Consider the following 22,429-nt stretch of genomic DNA (forward strand, 5'->3'; position numbering starts at 1 on the left):
CCCGGGTTTGAATTCCAGCACCCACATGGCAGATAACAACTGTCTGTAATTCCAGTTCCAGGGGATCCAACAGCCTCTTCTGTCCTTGTGGGCATTGCATGACATGGGTGCACTCACCTACATGCAGGCAATACATGCATACACATATAATAAAAATAATAAATAAGTAAATAAAATAATAAGATTTTTTTTTGGTCTCTTTTTGAATCAGGGTCTCCCTATAAGCCCCAGCTGTCCTGGAACTCAATATGTAGACCAGGCTGGCCTTGAACTCGCAGAGATCCGCCTGCCTCTGCCTCCCAGAAGCTATGTTCTAAATAATTTTTTTGTAATTTATATTTTTTAAATAATTTAATGCCGGGCGTGGTGGTACACGCCTTTGGTATCTCCCCATCACTTTTTTTCTGATAACATCATTTACACACATACCAGATAGGAATAAATTCTTAGGAATTTAAGACAAACTGTTGTATTAACAGTTTACCTACTCTGCAAAGGAGCTCTGTGCATGTGCTCTCGTTTTATGGAGCGACACAGCTAAGACCTGAAGAAAGTAATTCGCAAAGCTTGAGTGACAGGGCGAGTGGTCAGGATCTGAATACAGATTTATTTGATTTCACTGCTTAGTGCACATTGTAGTCCAGAATATGAGACATTAAGAAATGGTCTTAAAGATTATTCTCAAAAGTATTTGAGCAAGTCTGGAGAGATGACTCAGTAGTTAAGAGCACTGGCTGCTCTCACAGAGGACCCAAGTTTGATTCCTGGTACCCACATGACAGCTAACAGCCGTCAATAACTCCAGTTCCAGGGGATCTGGCATCCTCTTCTGGCTTTTATGGGCGTTGAACATATGTGGTTCACTTACATACATACAGGAAAAACACTCATACTCATAAAATAAAAAACAAGGAAATATAAAATGGAGGATAGAGGGGTTTATAATTTATTTTACTGGTTGTCCTTCCCCCTCCCCAGCCATTTTGACCCCTAACTCCTTGGGACAGAGTCTTGCTATATGTTGCCCAGACTGGTCTTGAACTCATGAGCCCAAGTGGTCTTCCTGCCCCAGCTCCCAGGTAGCTGGGCTTACAGGCATGTTCACCACCACACCTGGCTCTTTCCCTTTCTTAGTTTGTTGTTTTTTATCAATGTGTATTCTTTCTGTATGGACCAAGCCATCCATAAAACATTTCAAAGAAACAAATCTCTAAATGACTTGGCATGGAGTTCAGTTGTGGGGCTGTTGCCTAGGCATACCCAGATCATGGGTTTGATTCCCAACACTCCTCCCAAAGTCTTATTTAAAATGTGTTTGCATTTTTATATAAATATATTTAGGGAAGTAGAATTTTGTCCATTCCTCATTCCGAAAAGAAAACATAAAAGTATTTTATTTTAAAAATTTATTATTTTTTAATTTCTAAAAATTATGCCTCCTTCCTTTGCTTCCTCCTTCCCTTCCCCACCCCCCCACTTTCTCTGCCATAGTACATGTATGTAGGTCACAGGACAACTTTGTGAAGTTGATTCTCCCCCTCCACCTTTTATGTGAGTTCTAGGGATCAAACTTAGATCACGAGGCTTGTGGGAGAAATATCTTTACCCACTAAGCCATCTCACCAACCTTACATTTAGCATTTACCGAATGCTTTCTTGTGCTAAATGCCATTTTATTTGTTTCAAAAGAATAAAACAAAGTTATGTAATGAATTCATGATCTACTGGAAGAATCAAACCATGTACTGGTTCATCCTAAGACAAAGGAAACTAAATGGTTTAGGGTTGAAGATGATGTAGCTCAGGTGATAGAGTATTTGTCTAGCATGCAGGAGGCCTGGGGTTTGGTTTCTAGCACTATACCCAACTGGATCAGTGGTACATGGTTGAGGCAGGAAGATCAGAAGTTCAAGGTCATTCTCAGCTACATAGCAAATTTGGGGCCAACTTGGGATGGATACATGACACACTGTCAAAATAAACAAAGGTGAGCTGGAGAGATGGCTCAGCAGTTAAGAGCACTGACTGCTCTTGCAGAGAACCCGGGTTCCATTCCCAGCACCCACATGGTGACTACGAAGCATCCTTAACTCCAGTTCCAGGGGAATCCAAAGTCCTCTTCTGACCTCCGGCATTGCATGACACGGGTACACTCACATACATGCAGGCAATACACTCATACACATAAAATAAAAATAATAAATAAAATATTAAAAAAATAAAGGCACAGTCTGCACAGTGATAAAGAAATTTGGGGACCATTAATCTAACATTTTATCTTAATGAGTGGTTGAATCAACATTACATAGAGTAGTCATTAAAATAGATATTTATTTTTTACACCCTATGTCTTCTGAATTACAAATTTCATGATATACATCTTCCTCTATACTTTGAATTTCTGTAGGATGTATCATAGTATAATCATAAACTTAAGATTTCTTTATATTACATGAACATAGACTGTTTCCTTTTTTGCTATTAAACCAGTGAATAACCTTATATATGAAGACATATACTTTTTTTTTTTTTTTTCCCTTGAGACAGGGTCTTGCTGTAGTCCCAGCTGGCCTGAAACTCACTATGTAGACCAGGCTGGCCTTGAACTCACAGAGATCCTCCTGCCTCTGCCTCCCAAGTGCTGGGATTAAAGGCGTGCACCACCACGTGTGTGTGTGTATGTGCGTGCGTGCGTGCGTGCGTGCGTGCGTGCGTGCGTGTGTGTGTGTGTGTGTGTATGCGCGCGCGCCGCATGCACACTTGTCACAACACTGAAGTTGATTCTGGCCTTCCACCTTTGAGTCCTGGGGATTCATTTGAGCGGTCAAGCTTGGTGTCAGGCTTCTTTACCTGGTGAGTCATCTATCTCTCTGGCCCAAGGCCATACATTTTTGTGTTCTTGAACTTCTTTAAATGTAAAGAACGTGCATACTTCTAACTCACTGTTGAATTGCATCACTTTATCCCATTTTTGCAGCAAAACTTAAGCCTCATCCACCCACTTAGGAGAGAGCCTGATTTCTGCAGTTTCCTCAGTGATTTTAAACTATATTAACCAACACAGTAAAATCATCTTACTGTAATTTGCATACCTTTACTTAGTCTCAAGTTGAATAATTTTACAATTATTAGCCATTTATGGTTGGTGAATTGCTTGTTCACATTCTTTATTTTCTTATTTTGTATTTTTTCTGTTTGTACTTAATACATAATACATTTTAGCCTGTTCTCTCTTATATGTGTAAATAGTTTATCTTGCTTTGTTGCTTATGTAATGGTGTTTTTCTTTAAAACTTTTTATTTATTCATTTTTGGTCTTTTTGAGACAGGGTTTCCCTGTTGCCCCAGCTGGCCTGGAACTCACTCTGTAGACCAGGCTGGCTTCAAACTCACAGAGATACCCCTTCCTCTGCCTCAGGAGTGCAGGGGAATAAAGGTGTGCGCCACCACACCCGGCTTATTTATTTTTATGTGTATGAGTATTTTGCCTACATGTATTTACATGTATCTGTGTCTCTATGTCATGCTGTGCCAGTAGATGTCAAAAGAGGGAAACAGATTCTCTGGCACTGGAGTTATATAGATGGTGGTTTGCCACCACGTGGGTACTGGGAAATGAACCTCAGTCCTCAGAGCAAATAGTGCCTTTAACCACTGAGCCATCTCTCCAGCCCCATTTAGTCCATCTCTCATAGTTGTGATAATTACAGCATTGTTGAAAACTCTACAGCCAAAATCTCATCTGAGATACAAGACTAACTCTTCTTTGTGAGTCCCTATGAATTCAAAAAGCAAGTTCTGCATAACAAAGATACAATGGCCCATGCTAACATTTCCGTTCCAAAAGGGAGAGGACACAGAAAGGAGAGATGGGACCAAAGCAAGACTGAAACTCAGCATGGCACACCTTTAAAATCTGTTTACAGAGCCTGTAGTCATGATGTGCGTTCCAAGGAACTTGGGCAGCCCCTCGCTAACGTGTTGCTGATTGTAGTGTAGCTGACATGACCTCTGTCTTGGACTGCCTCTGCTTGTTGCTTATAGCTTTCCTTGGCAGACTTTTCATGTTCCTGGTACCTCTAACTTCCTGTGGTCTCCATTTCCTTTTAGGCTTTGCATTTACAGCTTCACATTTTGCTCTTTCAGGGCCATCTTCAAGTGTCCTGACCCTACTACACACACTTCCTTTGAAGCCTGAGTAGAGGACTCGCGTCCTGCACTCAGTGCAAAACGAGCATCATGTAGACGGTGCCAGGTTCTGCCACCAGCTCAAGCAGTACCCAGGCCTTCGTGAGTCATGACTACATTGGCTTCTGAGTGTCCAGATGGCTGGAAACACTTCTGTAGGTTGCCTGTGTGAGTGGGACACCCAGAGCTGTTTTTTATTTATTTATTTTTGTTGTCTTTTTGAGACAGGGTTTCTCTGTAGCACCAGCTGGCCTGGAACTTGCTATGTGGACCAGGCTGGCCTTAAACTCACAGAGATCCACCTGCCTCTGCCTCCCAAGTGCTGGGATTAAAGGCATGAGCCAACCTTCCTTCTCTTCCTATTTGCGGTTTTCTGGTAACAGTTCTCATGGTAAACTTGGCTAAATGCAGTCAGCAATAATCTGTTATAGCCTGCATGTTGGGCTGCCTGAGAATTTCCTGTCAGCTTAGTCACTTTTAAACCCAGACTCCAACAGAGTCTTAGGGCAAGCACAAAATGTAGGGTACTTCTTTGACACATGTAACACAAATGGCCTCTAGTCCAATTCAGCAAAGAATTCTCATCCCTATTTGAAATGTCATCAGCCTGGCCTTCACAGCCCACCTTCCTGTTAGTATTGCGCTCTTCTGTGCCCCCTCCACAATACCTGTTAAGCTCTGCTACAGCATTCTCCAGATTTCCAAATTCCTGCACAAACCAGTCCCAAAGGCTTAAGAACCACATGGTCAGATTTTGTCACAGTAGTGACCTCACTTCCCTGGTTCCAATTTTCTGTGTTTTCTGTTGCTGTGACAAATAATGGAGAAAAATCAAGGGAGGAGTTACTTATTTGGGACTTCAGAGATTCCACTCCTTATTAGTTACTTTTCTGTTGAGGTAATAGAAACACCACGACCAAGGGAACTTACAAAAAAGTTTATTTAGCTTACAGTTCCAAAGGGGCAATAGTCAGTCCATTATGGCAGGGAGGCATGGCAGCAGAGATGGCTGGAGTAGGAACAGAAAACAGAGGCTCACATCTTCAAGCAGGCACAGGAAGCATCATGTGACAGAGATTTGATGAGGCTTGAGAACTCTCTTAAGCCCACCCCCAATGATGTGCTTCCTCCAGCATAGCCACATCTTCTAAGACCTCCCAAAATAGTGCCACCCACTGATGACAAAATGTCCAAATACCTGGAGCCTACACAGGACATTCTCATTCTAACCAGCACAAATTCATCGTCCTTTAACTTTGTTGCTTCTGGCCCACAGCAAGGCAGATCTGATGGTGGCAGGAAGATGTGGCAGAGGCTAGTCACCCAAATCAGAGAGAAGAAGGGAGAGAGAAAGAACTGTCCTCACTATCTTCATTTCAGAAGTTTTGATTGCTCTGAAAAGAAACCCTGTGCTGGTCTGCAGCATTCTTATGACCCCTCCTCCCCTGTGATCATCGTTCATTTTCTATTTATTCTGCATGCATTTCCCTATTCTGCATAGTCCATGTATACATGCTCAGTAACTAGCTACTGTCACCTTAGCATACTTATTTCAAGGTTCATCCACAGTACAGCATGGCGCCAGCATTTTATTCCATTTAATATATGTGTGTGTGTGTGTGTGTGTGTGTGTGTGTGTCTTTTTGAGACAGGGTCTCCCTGTAGCCCCAGCTGGCCTCGAACTCACTATGTAGACCAGGCTGGCCTTGAACTATCAGAGATCCATCTGCCTCTGCCTCCCAAGTGCTGGAATTAAAGGTGTGCACTACCACTCCCAGCATAACATTTTTCTATATTAGTTAAAATCATTATTATTATGTGAAATCATTAGGGTTTTCTACATATGACTCATATGATCTTTGAACAGAAATAACTTAATTTCTTTTTCTTGCTGATTGCTCTGTTTGAGGGTATCAGTACTCTGTATTATAGAAATGGCAAAACCAGCTCCTGATCTTAATGGAAGCTTTTGATCTTTTATCATCGAGCATATTAGCTGTGGGTTTTCCCGTATGGCCTTTTTTATATGGATAGTTTCCTTCCATTCCTATTTTAGGTGCTTTTGTCATGAAGAGATGTTGAATTTTGTCAGATGACTTTTCTGCTTCAGTTAGGAGGTACTTGTGTGTTTTGTTTTGTTTTTAATTCCATTAATGTGGTATATTATATTGAACCATCCTTGGTTCCAGGAACAATAAATCTCAATCATGGTATATAAATAATCCTTTTCACAGACTATTTAATTTGAAGTGTGCACATTCTTGTCTTGCTTCTTATGAAAGACATCTTGTTTGATTGATTTTGGCCTTTTAGCTCAGGCTGACCTGGAAGTCACTTTGCAGCCTAGACTGTCCTCAAACTCATGGCAGTCGTTCTGCTATAGCCTTTTGAATGCTGAGGCAATCCATAGTCATGAGTGACCAGATCCAGTTTGTTTTGTGTTTGAGCCGTGATTTCACTATGGTATCTGAGGCTGGTATAAAACACTTGATATCCTGTCTCAGCCTTCTGAGTGCTGGGAATACAGGTGTCTGCCATCATACCTGACTTAGATTTTATTCTTTTCATTGATATATTTGGGTTGCTGTGTTGCATTGCTTTGTTGAGGCAATATCTTATGCAGGCCTTGAACTTGGTATGTAGCTGTGGTTGGTCTTAAAGTTCTGATCTTTCCGTCTCAGTTCCCAAATGTTGGAACTCAGAAACTTCTCTGCTAACATGAATCATCAGATTTAATATTTTTATTTTTGTTTGTTTTTTTGGTCTTTTTGAGACAGGGTCTCCCTGTAGCCCCATCTGTCCTGGAACTCACTATGTAGACCAGGCTGGCCTTGAACTCACAGAGATCCGCCTGCCTCTGCCTCCTGAGTGCTGGGATTAAAGGCGTGCGCCACCATGCCTAGTTTACTTTATTATTTTTTGAGTAGATAATACATTCATTTGGTACATAATGTGAAATGTATTATTACTATGCTTTTTTTTTTGGAGACAGGGTCTTCCTATAGTATAGCCCCAGCTGACCTGGAACAGAGATCTGCCTGCTTCCTGAGTGCCAGGATTAAAGGCACACACCACCATGCTCAGCTTTTTAAATTAATTTTTAAAGTTTGTATACAAAGTCATGAGTTTCATTATGGCATTTTCATGCACATGTGCCATTGTGCTGTTGTAGTTTGCCCTCCAAAAACTGAAAGGTTTATAAAGAGAAGGAAGTTCTTCTGTCCTTACCTCTACCCAGGTGTTACTTTCAGCTCCTTCTGTTGCAGGTATTCGTTCTTTTCTAGAAGTTACTTCGAAAGCAAGGGATTAGGTTATGTGTTTATTACTGAAGAGTTTCTTACTGGCTGACATTTTGGTAGTTTCTTGCTATTAAAGGCATTGCTATAGAAAATGTTCTGTGATGCATATCTCTGTACATATATAAATATAGTCAATATTTTATAAAATCCTAAAAATAGAATATGCATTTAGAAATTTGGTAGAAGTGTTGTAATGAATGTATGTGCTAATGTATAATCCCACTGATTATGTCAGAGGTTTTTTCCTAGGCTTTCAGTGATGTCATTTGTTGTAAAACTTATCAGTCATTCCAACATAATAGCTAAAAATTTATAATTCATTGTGGCTTTCACATGACTCTCCTAAGGGTAAAGTTCTTTATATATTTTAGATGAATTATTTCTTTTTCTTATGAACTGATCATTAAATTTATGTTCTTTTCTCTTTTTTTGGTCGTTTTGAAAAAGGGTCTCCTTGTAGCCCCAGATGGCCTGGAACTCACTATGTAGACCAGGCTGGCCCTGAACTCACAGAGATCTGCCTGCCTCCAACTCCCAAGTGCTGGGACTACAGGCATGCGCTATCACGCCCAGCTTGAATTTATGTTCTTTTAAGTTGGTTGTTGGATTTTTCTTATGATTTCCAGAATTTTAGAAAAATTTCAGAAGTTTACGTCTGGGGCACAGTTCATAGAGTGCTTGCCTTGAATTCATAAAGTTCAGTCCCCCAGCACTGCGTAAAACTGAATGTTGTGTCACACATCTGTAATCCCAGTACTGGGAAGTGAATGCAGGATGATCAGTTCAAGGCCAGCCTAGGCCACATGAGTCTGCCTCAAAATGGAGAAAGAAAGAGGAGAAAATTTGAACATTTTGCAATATAAATTGGATTATATTTATTTAGAAACATGGTCTCCCCGGTGGCCTGGAACTCACTATATAGACCAAGATGGCCTCCATCTCAGAGAGATCTGCCTGCTTCTTCCTTCTGAGTGGTGGGACTAAAGGTATGCGCCACCACACCCAGCTGTTTTTTTTTTTATTTATTTTATTTTATGTGTATGAATGTTTTGCCTGCGTGCATGAAAGTGTACCATGTGCATCTATTGCCCTCAGAGACCAGAAGAGGGCATCAAATCCCCTGGAACCGGATGGTTGTTAGCTGCCAGGTGGGTGCTGAGAACTGAGCCTGGGTCCTCTGGAAAAGCAACCAGTGCTCTTAACTGCTGAGCTATCTCTCCAATTGTTTTTTCCATATGTCTTTTTCTTTCTTTGTGATGAGTGATGCAAAGTTGTCATCAGTTTATCGTTTGCTAAACTAGTATTTTATGACATATCACAGTTTATTTACATTGAAGATGATTTGGTTTCTAGTTTTGAGTTATCACAAATCATGATGTGAGCATTTAAGTACCAGTGTTTGTATGGATGTACATTTTTTCTAGATAACATGCCCAGGAGTAGAACTGTGGATCATGTATGCTTACTTTTTGAGAAAATATCAAACCATTTTTCAGAGTGACTATATTATTTTATCTACTGGCAGTGTGTGAGAGGCCTAGGCCTCCTACATCATTACTGACATACTTATTAGTGTCATTATTTTAAATTTTAGGTGTTTAAACACATGTGATGTTCAGTAACTTTCTACTTCGTTTATTTGCCATCTGCGTACTCTGATGAAATGTCTATGCATCTCTCTCTCTTTTTTTTTTTTTTTTTTTTTTTTTTTTTTTTTTTTTTTTGTCTTTTTGAGACAAGGTCTCCCTGTAGCCCCAGCTGTCCTGGAACTCACTATGTAGACCAGGCTGGCCTGGAACTCACAGAGATCTGCCTGCCTTGGCCTCCCTAGTGCTGGGACTAAAGGCGTGCACCACCACACTTGCATTTTTAATTGGATTGTTTTTATATTCTTGACTTTTGAGAGTGCCTTAATTCTTTTAAAAAAATGCATTTATGTGTGTACTGTTTGTAATTATTGTTTGTTTTTTTAAAGACAGAGTCTCACTGTGTAGCCCAAACTAGCCTTAAACTTGATCCTTCTGCCTCGGGTTCTGGAGTACTATGGTTAGAGGCCTGTGCCACCACACCTGGCTGGGAGTTCGTTTAGATTCTAGTTGGAAATATAGTTTCTGATACTTACCTGGCAGGGGAGACACCATGATCAGGAAGGTGGTTTTCCCAGGGTGAGGCTCATCCATTGCACTTGGGATGTGCTGATTCCTGCCATTTCCCCAAATGCAGGAAACTCTGCATAATTTGTGGTAGTGGTGGACTGCGTTTGCACTCTCCCCTGTATAAATTAAAAAAAAAAAAAAAAAGGAAAGGAAATGCAGTTTCTGAATATTTGTTTCCAGTCTGTAACTTGTTTTCTTTTTATGTGTGTAATATATTTATGTATGTACATGGGGCGGGGGGCACAAAGGTGCCTCGTGTATGGAGAGTAGAGGGTAACTTTGCGGAGTCAACTTTAGGGAGTAGGTTTTCTCCTGCCTTCTGGCTCCTGGGATGGAACTCAGATCCTCACGCTTATTCAACAGCACTTTTACTGAAGCATGGTTAAGGGCTCTTTTTTCTTTTGTTGACCATTTTTTGTTATTTTAACAGGGTCTTGCTGTCTAGCTAGACTAGCCCTGAGCTTGGAATCCTCTGCCTCAACCTCCTGAGGGCTAGGATCACAAACTTGTGCTGCCATCCATGCCTGTGTTTGTTTTCAATTTTGAAAAAAGTGTGTGTGTGTGTGCATACACACACATACTATGGTATTCAGAGGTTAGAGTTGGTTCTCTCCTTCCACTGGGTAGGATCTGGAGACCAAATTCAGGTCATCAGGCTTGGCAGCAAACTTCTTTACTGGCTGAGTCATTTTGCTGGTCCACATTTTAAAAAAAAAAAATATATATATATATGTATATATATATTTGTTTTTGCATGTGTGTTTTATTTTATTTATTTTTATTTTATGTGTATGAGTGTATTGCCTGTATGTATGTGAGTGCACCCATGTCATGCAATGCTGTGGAGGACAGAAGAGGACTTCGGATTCCTCTGGAACTGGAGTTAAGGACTGTTCGTAGCCATCATGTGGGTGCTAGGAATTGAACTTGGGTCCTCTGCAAGAGCAGTCAGTGCTCTTAACCGCTGAGCCATCTCTCCAGCCACTTAAAATAATTTTAATGACATAAATCTATACCATGAAATTTGTTCCTTTAAAGTACAAAGGGTTGCATTTTAACATGGTTACAGAATTATGCACCAGCACCATTCTTGACTATAGAGCATGACCCCCCAAAAAACTCTATCCATTATTACTCTTCCATAGCCCCATCCCCAGTACTCTGAAACTACTAACGTAATTTCCGTGGATTTTCCCATGGTGGACATTTCATATAAACAGAATCACATGTGCCCTTTTGCAACTGGCTTCTTTCACTTAGATTGTTTTTTTTAAGGTTCATTCATATTGAAGTGTGTTAAACTTAATTCCTTTTTTTACTTATTATTTTTATTTTATGTGTATGAGTATATTGCCTACATGTATGTGAGTGCATCCGTGTCGTGCAGTGCCTCAGAGGTCAGAAGAGGGCTTCGGATTCCCCTGGAACTGGAGTTAAGGACGGTTCATAGCCACCATGTGGGTCCTGGGAATCAAACCCGGGTCCTCTGCAAGAGCAGTCAGTGCTTTTAACCGCTGAGCCATGTCTCCAGCCCCAACTTCATTCCTTCTTATAGCTAAATGATACCACATTATACATATATCCCACAATTCTATTTGTCCATTCATCAGCTGATGGGCATTTGGGTGGTTTCTACTTTTTGACTAATGTGAATGTTTGTGTACAAGTTTTAGTGTGGGTCTGTGTTTTCAGTTGCCTTTGTTATGTACCTACAAATAGAGTTGCTGGTTTGCATGGCAACTCAGAACCACCTTTGAAGAACTGCCAGGCTGTTTTCCAAAGCAGCTGTACATTCTACATTCCTGCTAATGATATATGCATATTCTCATTTCTCCCTGTCCTTCCCAACACTTGTTGTTGTATGTCTTTTTTTTAAATATAGCCATTTCTCTTTTATAAATAGCTTGTTGCTGGCTCTTTAAAAGTTCAGTCTTAACAGCCAGGCATGGTAGTGCATGCCTTTAATCCCAGCACTTGGGAGGCAGAAGCAGGCTGATTTCTGAGAGTTCAAGGCCATCCTGGTCTACATAGTGAATTCCAGGCCAGCTAGGGCTGTAGGGAGGCCCTGTCTCAAAAAGACAAAAAAAAATTTTTTTAAGTTCAATCTTAAAAATTATTTTTTAATTTTTACAAAAACTTTGAGGATTTCATACACGTATATAAGGTGTTTTGATCAAATCCATGCCCACTCCCTCCCTTCCAACATTCCCCCCCTCTGAAGAGATAACCCTAAAATCTTTTAAGGATTAGATACAAGCTCCCAAATACTTTTTGACATTTTTGGCCTTTGGAAAAGAATATTTTGCTAACAGGCCCAAGGACATTTTGACTTTTAGCCAAAAAACTGGCTACATTTCTTTGGGGTCTTTTTACCCTAACTGCCTAGCCAGTTCCTACCTCATATTCTTATCACACCATCCTTTGAAGAGGTTACCCAAATTGCCAATAGGGAATAGGGACACCAACCGCTCTGGCTTCTTCCATGCTGAGCAGGGACCCAGGGTGAGGCAATTGAAGTACTCCTTCAGTGGGTCTATCTAAAAGACTCCCAAATTGCATAACTCTTGTCTCTAAGGGAAGAAGAAAGTCCTTGAATCATGAATGGGAGATGTGAAGGAGAAGTAAAGGCAAGAGTAATTAGCAATACAAGTCCTAGACAGGGAACTAGAAAAAAGTCAGAACAGGACAATTTTCAAATGTTCATATGAAACTATTGAAGTTTCTTGATAAGGGCTTCCAAAAGCATCCCTCTGTTGGGTTCTCCTCATTTTTCTTTTGTCTTCCAAGGCTATATTAGTTGGCTGGGAAGAGTGGCTGGATACTCAGGTGAGGGTCCAGTGTGACTAAGCCCAATTGTGACTATGTTTAGCAATCAGGCTCAGCCAAAGTTGTGATGATGGTAGTTATTTCATGCAGAAGGGACTGCTGTATAGCATCTTATTAAAAGGACCACCATGTGGAAGCAGGATCGGGGGCTGTCAGGCTGTCCCCTGGGTTCTCAGGCCCTCTGGCTCTCAGGCCCTCTGCTGAGCTCCCAGCATTTTTATGCTAGCACAATTATATTTGGTCTTTGTTCCAGTGTCTCCATTTGTTACTTTTTGCCATTTAGTTTTCCTTTCTGATTTCTATAATACGAATTATGCATCCTTCATGTATCTTTCATTTTTCTAGTATGCTGAGACTACTTAATAGTCCTTCTTGTTTGGTTGTAGTTTTTTGTGTGTGGGTTTTTGAGACAGGTGTTTGCTATGTAGCACCAGTTAGCCTCAAACTCAAGATCTTACCTCAGTCTCATGAGTGCTAGGATCATAGGTGGGTGCTGCAATGCCCTGCCATTTGTTTATATTGTTATTTGTATAATTGTGCCTAATTTTCTTATGCCAATGTAGATTACAGAGATCTTAAAAACACTTCAAGATTATGTCAAGACTTATTGGGTGATGGCCTTTCCAATAATTTCTCACCTTGAACATCATGTGATCTTGGTTTGGAAAACAGAAGAATGTGTAGAGAAGGACATTTAACTTAAAAGGCTGGAGGTTTTACTACTTCATGACTAATAGTTTTAGTCAAAAACTTCCTCTTACTTTACTCCCAGTATAGGAATTCACACCAATTCTGCTTTTACGGTAACCTCTGAAATGTATTTAACTTCAGTGTGTGTAAAAATAAATTCTTGCCCCTTCTCCCCGGTGGTTAGTGTGAGAGTGCGAGTACAGAGTGTGTGCTCTGGGCTTGGAACACACATTTATTATTAAAAAATTCAAAACAATCTTAAAAAAAGAAATTTTCATTCTCTGCTTTGTAGATGAGATTTTCAGTATGCAATTAGAAGGTAAACAGTCTTTGGTTTCTGGGGAACATCTTACATAAACCTTTTTTTGTTTGTTTTAATAAAAATTGCCAATTCAGTTTAACACTTGAACTGAAAGTCATTGCAAAATGTTGTTTTATGATTGTGAAATACAGTTGTAGATACTGATTCAACTGAAGATGATGGTTTCTTTTCCAGTTGATTTTTATACTCTAGTTTGTATATACACCATTTCCATATATGAACACGTGTGTGTAAAAGACTGTCCATTGGTACACAGAATTGGGAAAAGAAAGAGGAAGTGAGAGGGAAACTCCATGTTTTCTGGGATTGTTCACTTGTTTTCCTTTGATCATTGGTCATACCTAGTATACATGGGTAGGGCTTACCATACTCCACCCCAGTGAATTCTCTTAATCCTCATTAGAGGAAATTCCATTGTAAGATTGCATCCGCTTTATTTTTTAAAAACTTATTTTTAGCCAGGTGTGGTGGTGCACACCTTGAATCCCAACACTTGTGGCAGAAGCAGGCAGATCTCCATGAGTTCCAGGCTAGCCTGATCTACATAGCAAGCCCCAGGCCAGCTGGAGCTTCTGGGAGACCCTGTCTCAAAAAACAAAACAAAAAAACCAAACAAACTTGTTTTTATTTTATGTATATGAGTGTTTTGGGTGCAATGCCTTCGGAGGCCAAAAGAGGGAGACAGATCCCCTAGAACTGGAGTTACAGACAGTTGTTTGCCTCCATGTGGGTGCTGGGAACAAATGTAGGTCTTTTGCAAGAACAGCTGGTGCTCTTAACCAACCAAGCTATCTCTCCAGCCCTGTAAGATTGCAGTCTCTTCAGCTGCATATTTCAGAATTATAAACCAGCATTTACTGTAATGCATAGAATTTCTGGTTCACCTGTTGTGAATTTAAAAATCAGTTATGGGCAAATGTTAAATATCTAATATTTACATTTGGTATTTATAGTCTTTGCTTTTTTTTTTTTTTTGACATGGTCTCCCTGTAGCCCCAGCTGTCCTGGAACTCACTATGTAGACCTAGCTGGCCGTGAACTCACAGAGATCCACCTGCCTCTGCCTCCCAAGAGCTGGAACTAAAGGCCTGCACCACCACGCCCGGCTGATATTTATAGTCTTTAGAGCACTCTTGTGTTCATGAATTTAGGCAGCTACAAGACTTCTTATAGAAGAAAATTATTAGAAGTTAGACTTGGTGGTTCAAACCTATAATTCCAGTACTTGGGAGGTAGAGACAGGAGGATCAGGAGTTGGGGATCATCCTCAGTTACATAAGGAGTGCTACATAAGACCTTGTCTCAAAAAGGAAAAAGTGAACAAAAAATAAAAACTACTAGAAAATAGACATCAGAAACTATTAGAACTAGTTAAAATCTGCCCCACAGTAGTATGAGAATAAAAACTGGTTAGTTTCTATAACCAAAGAATAAAGGATTATGCAAAGGGGAAGGAACAGCAGCAGCGCTTCTCACCTCCAGTTCTCTTACCTGCTTCTGTTCCACTGCTTTTCTCACTGTGCGGCACTCCACAAGTGAGTCTTCTATGTTTAACCAGTTCCCACCCAGCCTTGGAAGGCCGCTTCAGCCAGACAACTGCACCCTTCAGTAAAACTGATTCTGTGATTCCAAACTCCACAATCTGTTCTGTCTCCAGCGTACTTACTTTGTTAGTAGTTGACGCTGTTGATGGGAGTCTCTTTGTAGTTTTCACTGGACTCCAGGACATAATTTCACAGACTACTTTGTTCTTTCTCTGTTTTGTCTATAATTCCTTGGTGATTTTATCTCGTCTCAAGGCTTTAAATAAAAGTTAAACTTCAGCTCCAGAATTCCTTTCAAGTGCTTAATTTATTCCACTCTTCAGGTATTTATCTTAAATTTAACATATCTGAAAGGGAAAGAACTGAAGTTCTCTCTTGCCCTTCTCCCCCCACTCCCACCCTCCCTGCCTTCCTTCCTTTTCCTGAAGAAATTCAAGCCCCAGCATTTTCATCTTCATTCATTGTTTGTTTGTTTTTGTTTGTTTGTTTGTTGTGAGTAGGCCCAGGGCATTGGCATGCTAGGCAGCATACAGTCTCTGCAGTCTGCCCAGTCCCCATCTTCATCTTTTCATTGCTTGGACCAGATATTTGTATCTTGTTTGACTCTGGTTAGGTCCCAAGTCTTACTAGTTAGGCAGGCCTCTGGGCTATAAGAGGCTGGAGTGTACCCAGAGTCTGACCACTTCTCTCATGACCTCCACTGCTGCTGCCCTATCTGAGCCACCATTGTCTCATACCTGTCTCTAACCATCTCTCTTTCTACCTTTACCTGCTTTGCAGTATTCTCATATTTGCAAGGAGAGCAGTTCTTGTTTAAAGTGAACTAATCATGTTCTTTGTGTTTGAACTCTTTGTTGGCCATCCCTCTGACTCAGAGTCAAATCCAAAGTCTTTATGAACTCTTCTCATTATTTCTCTGGTTCGTTGGCTTGTTTTGTTTAGGAAAAAGGGTCATACTGTGTAGCCCAAGCTTGTCCCTTCCAAGTAACCAGGATTACAGATCTTATCTGTTATAATTATCTGATTATTGTTTTGTGAACTTGGCTTGAACCACATTGGCCTTGTCAGAGAGCTTCATTGTGAGTTACTCCCATCTGGAGTAACTCTTCCCACAGATATTCACATGACTGGCCTTCACCCCCTTCTGCTCAAGCTATTAATATTTGTGATGAAACACCTGTCTGACCACCCTGTTTGAAACTCCCCCTCACTCCAAATCCTTACTACCTTTTTTTTTTTTTTTTTTTTTTTAAAGCATTGGTCATTTCTAACAAAGGCAGTGGGTTTGGTCTCTTGTTTACTTGTAATCAATGTGTATTTCTGGTACCTCAAATAATATCTTTTTATTTTCATTTTGTATGTATGAGTGTTTTGCCTGCACACATGTAAGTGCACCATGTGTCGTGCAAGGTCCCTGGAAGTGGAGTTATTACTGACAGTAATTAGCCACCATATGAGTTCTGGGAGCCAAACCCCAGCCCTCTGCAAGAGCAGCCACTGCTCCTAACTGCTTAGCCATCTTATCAGGTGCTTGATATTTGCTGAGTGAATATTTGTAGAACAAACCTTTTTTCATAGTCTCTTCTGTGGCTTGCTTTCTTTGATACTGAACCCATTTTTAGGCATTATATGGTTCCAACAATATCTGGAATTTTTACAGATTCAAATCTAGCAAAAATGGAAAAGTCTTTTTCTCAGCATTCCCAGGAAAAATCCTGAGGTTCACTATTGGATTACATTAACTGTAAAGTTCAGTCCTTGACCAGTCAGCCATGGCCAGGGAACTGCACTGCAGTTTCTGGCCTAGCCTTTGATCGTGTTTTCTAATTCTGAATCTGGAGATAAAGCCACAAACAAAATGCCTGTTGGAAGAACAGGGGCTGCTGACAAGTATCTCAGAAATGTCTACTAGCTTGTGTCCCATCATTGTTAAGATACCGTCTAGGATATTGACTGCAATAGGAGCTCCTAACTATCCCACCAGGTTTAGAATCTTAAACCAACTTTCACTGTGATATTGTACCCTTCCTCTCTAAGTAGGAGGTAGTATAAAATAGCATAAACAGAGTCCCAAAAGTCTTCCAATCTGAAACCCCTTTTCTTCTAGAATAGCTCAGGGTATAATCTCATGTACCACACTATGAAAAATACTGGTATGCCTGCTAACATTAACTAGTTAGAAAAGTGTTTATTGTAAGGATTTGTAGGGATTAAAACCAAAATCCAAGCCGGGTGTGGTAGTCCACGCCTTTAGTCCCAGCACTCAGGAGGCAGAGACAGGCAGATCTCTGTGAGTTCGAGGCCAGCCTGTTGTCCATAGTGAATCCAGGCCAGCTTGCAGCTACAGGGAGACCCTGTCTCCAAAAGACCCCCCCCCCCAAAAAAATCCGAGAGCTGGGATTATGCATCTTCTGACTGGCTGTGTGCTTTTGCCTCTTCGTGCTTCACACTCTAAGTTGTAGAAGAAGCAGGTTTGGCTTGGTTTAGACTAGTCTGTTGCTGATGAATGGATCCCTTCAGGCCTTGACATTTTATTGGTTGCACAGAAGTTGGGCTATCCCCTCAAAATTATGCCTTTTAGTCCTATCCATAGCTCCTCAGTGCAGGGAAGAGTTTAGAGCAGCTTCTGTGACAGAGGTGAGGACTGGGAGTGTTCAAGTGCTAGGAGAAGCTGGCTGTGTAAGGCACTGTGACTAAAATGTCCAGTGTAATCAAGAAAATAATGGAAACACCAAGGGAATTCTGAAAAAGAAATGTGGGTCATTCACCTGTGTGAGTAAGAGGTAGAGGAATTACAGCTGTGGAAGTGGGCCCTGCATAAGCAGATAATAAAGGAGAGATAAAATATTTGAATAACATAAAAGTGAAATTTCTGATTAGTTGCATGGATTGGATATTAAATTGTTCAGGAGTACTTAATTGACCATCAATAAGTAAAATTCCTGTTTTGCAATGTAAGAGTAATAAAATGGTTTAAAGATATAAATAATAAAAGACTAGCAAAGGAAATATAGGTGCATTCAACTAAATGTATAAATAATAGTTAAATAATATTGGTATTGAAATGTTTTCTACCTACCCTCTAATTTTGAGAAAAAAATGTAGCACACTTACGTATCATTTGTTTATATAAGTGAAAATTGGTTCAGGGTTTTTTTGTGTGTTGATTTGTTTGTTTTTGCTTTTTTGTTTGTTTGTTTTGCTTGTCTTTGCTTTTGAAATAAGACATCGGTGTTGCCCAGGCTGATCTCAAACTCAAGACCTCCCTGCCTCTGCCTCCCAAGTATTAGGATTGCAGTTGTGTGCCACCTTCATGCCTAGTTAAATTGGTGTATTTCTGATAGCAGTTCGGCACTTATATGAAAACTTTAAAAATGTATACACCTTAGGGTTTTCTTTATTTCATTTTATTTGTTATTTGTGTATGTGTTGATCTGGAGTGGAGGTCAGAGGGCAACTTTTGAGAGTTGGTCATACTCGGGGGACAAGCACTTTTACGTACTGAGCCATCCCAGTAGTCCTGGGAAATTTTATTTTATTTTATTTATTTTATTTTTTGAGACAGACTAACCCTGGCCAACCTCAAACTTGCTATGTAGCTGAGGATGATGACCTTGAACTGACTTCCTGCTTTCCCTTCCCAGTGCTGGTGAGCCACTCCTGGGCTTACTACTTTTCTGTAGCTTCTGTTAATAACAACAAAAGAATGAAGCTAAGCTTCTAGAAAAGAGAAAATTAATGCCTAGTTGCATTCTATTTCCTTTCCCTTTTTTCTTTAAAATGTATCCTTTAGCTTTGGTTCATCTGTGGCCTGCTCCAATACAGGCTTGTTTCCTAGCCCGCCTGGATTTAAAATAGCTTGATAACCAGCTGTGAGAGAAAAGAAGGGACAGACAAAAATCTTTACCACATATTTAGCTCCAGGGTCGCCTCAGAGTCTATATAGGCCCATTAAGTGAGTCTCTTAGAAAGCCAGCTAACAACTCTGGAAATACTGTAAAGATTTGATAAATAAAATAGGTAGAGTTATACTCCGGAGCAAAGATGATGAAAAGTGTACGCTAGCTAAAGATGGAATAATAGGAATGTGCAGTTAGGTTGTAAATGAAATCAGTGCGTTGTGTAGCTGAAGTCTAATAGTGTTACAAGATACATTTGCATCCACAAGATACATTTGCATCCTGTTTCTTAGTGTTAGTAATTTCTGTTCTGTATGCATGGAAAAGTTTCCAACTTTGGCCATGCCCCAAAGAATTAAGCCAGATCTTTCTCTTTATTTATTTATTTATTTATTTATTATTTATTTATTTATTTGGTCTTTTTGGGACATGGTCTCCCTGTAGCCCCAGCTGACCTGGAACTCACTATATAAACCAGGCTGGCCTCGAACTCACAGAGATCCACCTGCCTCTGCCTCCCAAGGGCTGGGATTAAAGGCATGCACCACCACACTGGCTATTATTTTTTTATGTGTATGAATATTTTGTCTGTATGAGTGCACTTGTGGCATGCAATTCCTGTGAAGGCCAGAAGATGGCATTTGATCCCTGGAACTGGAGTTATGGATGGTTGGTAAACTGCCATGTGGGTCCTGGGAACTGAACCCAGGTCCTCTGTAAGAACAGCCAGTGCTCTTAACTACTGAGTCATCTCTTCAGCCCGAGTCACATTTTATTATGAAATAGTTATCACTATGAAATTTCAAAACTTTAGCAAGAAGATAGCAAGACTCTGTATTACAGATAATATATGCACCTATAGTATTACCTTGGTTTTGTATAAGGCATACGTAATTATAAAAGCAATCATATAACCATGTGTGGTAGTGCACGCCTTTAATCCCAGGACTCGGGAAGCAGAGGCAGGTGGATTTCTGTGAGTTCAAGGTCAGCCTGGTCTACATAGTGAGTTCCAGGCCAGCTGGGTCCCAACCCTGTCTCAAAAAAAAAAAAAAGCAATCATATTCACCATGAAGAACTTTAAAATACAGATTACAAAGGAATTGGTTTTTTATGCTTGTTTTGATCTTTCAAATATCAGTGTATTTGTTTACCATTTATACTTGAAATTTTTATCCCGATTTTTAAAAATTTATTGTTTTATGGCTCTATTCACATGTGACAGGTGATTATTTTTTTTCTAGATAATTCCCATTTTAAAAGATAAAGTGGGCTGGGTGTGGTGGCACGCCTTTAGTCCCAGCACTTCAGAGGCAGAAGCAGGTGGATCTCTGTGGGTTCCAGACCAGCAAGGTCTACATAGTGAGTTCTAGGCCACCTGGGGCTACAGGGAGATCTTGTCTCCAAAAAAAAAAAAAAAGAAGATAAAATGGGGCTAATACTGTAGGTGCATATATTATCTGTAATATCTTGATATCTACCCCAGTTGGCAGAGTGCTTGCCTAGCATGCATGAAGCTCTGAGCTGAGTCCTGGTATACATTGGGTGTGGTGTTCCCACACTTGTAATCCCAGCATTCAGGAGGTAAAGTCAGGGAATCAGACATTTATGGTCTTCCTCTGCTAAGTAGCAAGTTTAAGGCCAGCCTGGGCTACATGAGACCCTATCTTGAAAAATAAGGTAGTTCAGGGCTGGAGAGATGGCTCAGCAGTTAAGAACACTGGCTGTTCTTACAGAAGACCTGGGTTCAAATCCCAGCACCCACATGACAGCTAACAACTGTCCATAACTCCAGTTCCAGGAGATCTGACGGCCTCTTCTGTCTTCTTTGGGCATTGCATGACACGGGTACACTTACATGCAGACAATACACTCATACACATAAAATAAAAGTAATAACAAATATATTTTTAAAAAGGAAAAATAAGGTAGTTCGTCAAATCAGTACAAATTTATTAATGATTCTGTGTATATATTTTATTGAGTGAAACAAATTTTTCTGTACTCTTCTATTGGTGTTTTGGTTTTGGTTTTGATTTGAGAAAAGGTTTTGCTTTGTAACCCTGGCAGACTTTGAACTTGCATACCACATTAGTGTTGAGCTTTGGACAATTCTCCTGCCTCATCCTCCCAACTGTTGGGATTACAAGCATGTACCACAATATCAGCCTTCAATTTTCTGTCTTAAAGGTATTTGGAAGCCCAATGAAGCTATACATTGTAGTTATGTTTTTAAGGATTATAGAGTTGTCAAATTCAGGGTTGTCTGAGTAAACCAGAGTTCATTAAAGACTCAAAGGCTGACATTTGGAGCTAGGTAGTTTAGTCTCACTTTTCCCAAGCCAGGAAGAAATATTCTATAATAGAAAGATGAGTATTTTTAGCTTTCTGCTGGTGAGTTGGAATAGTGAATATTTTTAGAGCACTTGAAGGTATGACTGCATAGATTAGTTCTGTGTTTCTGTCATCAGACGCTCAGTAGCCTTGCTTATTTGATCTGTCTCTTTTCTGAGTTTATGTAGACTGCAATATGATTTCTGATGATTTCTTCTTTTTCTTTTTGATCTAGCTCATCTCTCTGTGGAACAGTTTGCAAACAAAATTTAAAGGGTGGAATTTCTAAAACCCTTTCTGCATATCTTAGTATTTTAAATTATGATTTGGTACTTGGTTATTATAGGCTATGCTGCTTTTCTTTCCTAAAGATGAAACTTTGGCAACTTATGAAGGGAGGGTGCTGAAATCTCGCTCTTAAGTATCATATATATTCCCCACAAATGTTGTAAGGACCGTAATTATGCACAGTGCCAGAGCATTTCCCTTTTACCTAAAAAAGTCTCTAAGATGTGGTAGGAATTTGCAAGCTTTCTGTTATTGTTAGTGAGAGCCGAGAGGAAGTACATAGCAGTTCAGTTGACTGTGAGGGACCTATGTCCTAGCTAAGAGGGACTTGTTCTATCACCCCAAATAGCTTGTTTTTACACTCCTCTCTTAGCAAAACTTAAATTAGTATACATTATAGAACATTAAGAACTTTCAGAATTGCTGAGTTATTCAAAATAAATCCCTCTGGTGATTTATTTTCAAATCTGAGAAATTAATATAATTTGCTACTTCAGTTATGAAAGCGAAGATCTCATACTTTTGTGTTAACATCCATGACTTTAATAAATCACCCATTACCTAAACCTGTTGTAGTCTGGCTTCTGTATGCACCATGCCATTGATAGACCGTGGCAGCTTTAGGTGTGAATGACTATTAAATACAGAAATAATTACAAAGGTAAATACTGGGTTTCATTGTGGTATTTTCATGCATGCATGTAACATATTTAAGTTGTTAGGCTTGGCAGCAAATGCCTTTGCCTGCTGAGCCATTTCTCGACCCAATATTGTTACCTTTTTAATTGTAGACATTCCAGTAGGTATATAATGGTATCTCAGAGTAACTTTAATTTGTATTTCTCACAAATTTAGGGTGTTGGACATCTTTTAATGGACTTTT

At 40.0% G+C, this 22,429-nt stretch overlaps 1 protein-coding gene and 1 non-coding gene across 2 annotated transcripts in view; both read left to right on the top strand.

The window, feature by feature from the left end:
* Positions 1 to 22,429, top strand: part of Pias1 (protein inhibitor of activated STAT 1) — a 132,351-nt gene that overhangs the window by 43,369 nt on the left and 66,553 nt on the right. The gene's annotated exons all lie outside the window — the stretch shown is intronic.
* Positions 9,602 to 9,762, top strand: LOC115070948. Its single transcript, XR_003850056.1, has one exon. It is a non-coding gene; the product is annotated as a U1 spliceosomal RNA (small nuclear RNA).

This window comes from Nannospalax galili, unplaced genomic scaffold (genome assembly GCF_000622305.1).
Source record: "Nannospalax galili isolate Female #2095 unplaced genomic scaffold, S.galili_v1.0 scaffold54, whole genome shotgun sequence".
Lineage (NCBI taxonomy): Eukaryota > Metazoa > Chordata > Mammalia > Rodentia > Spalacidae > Nannospalax > Nannospalax galili.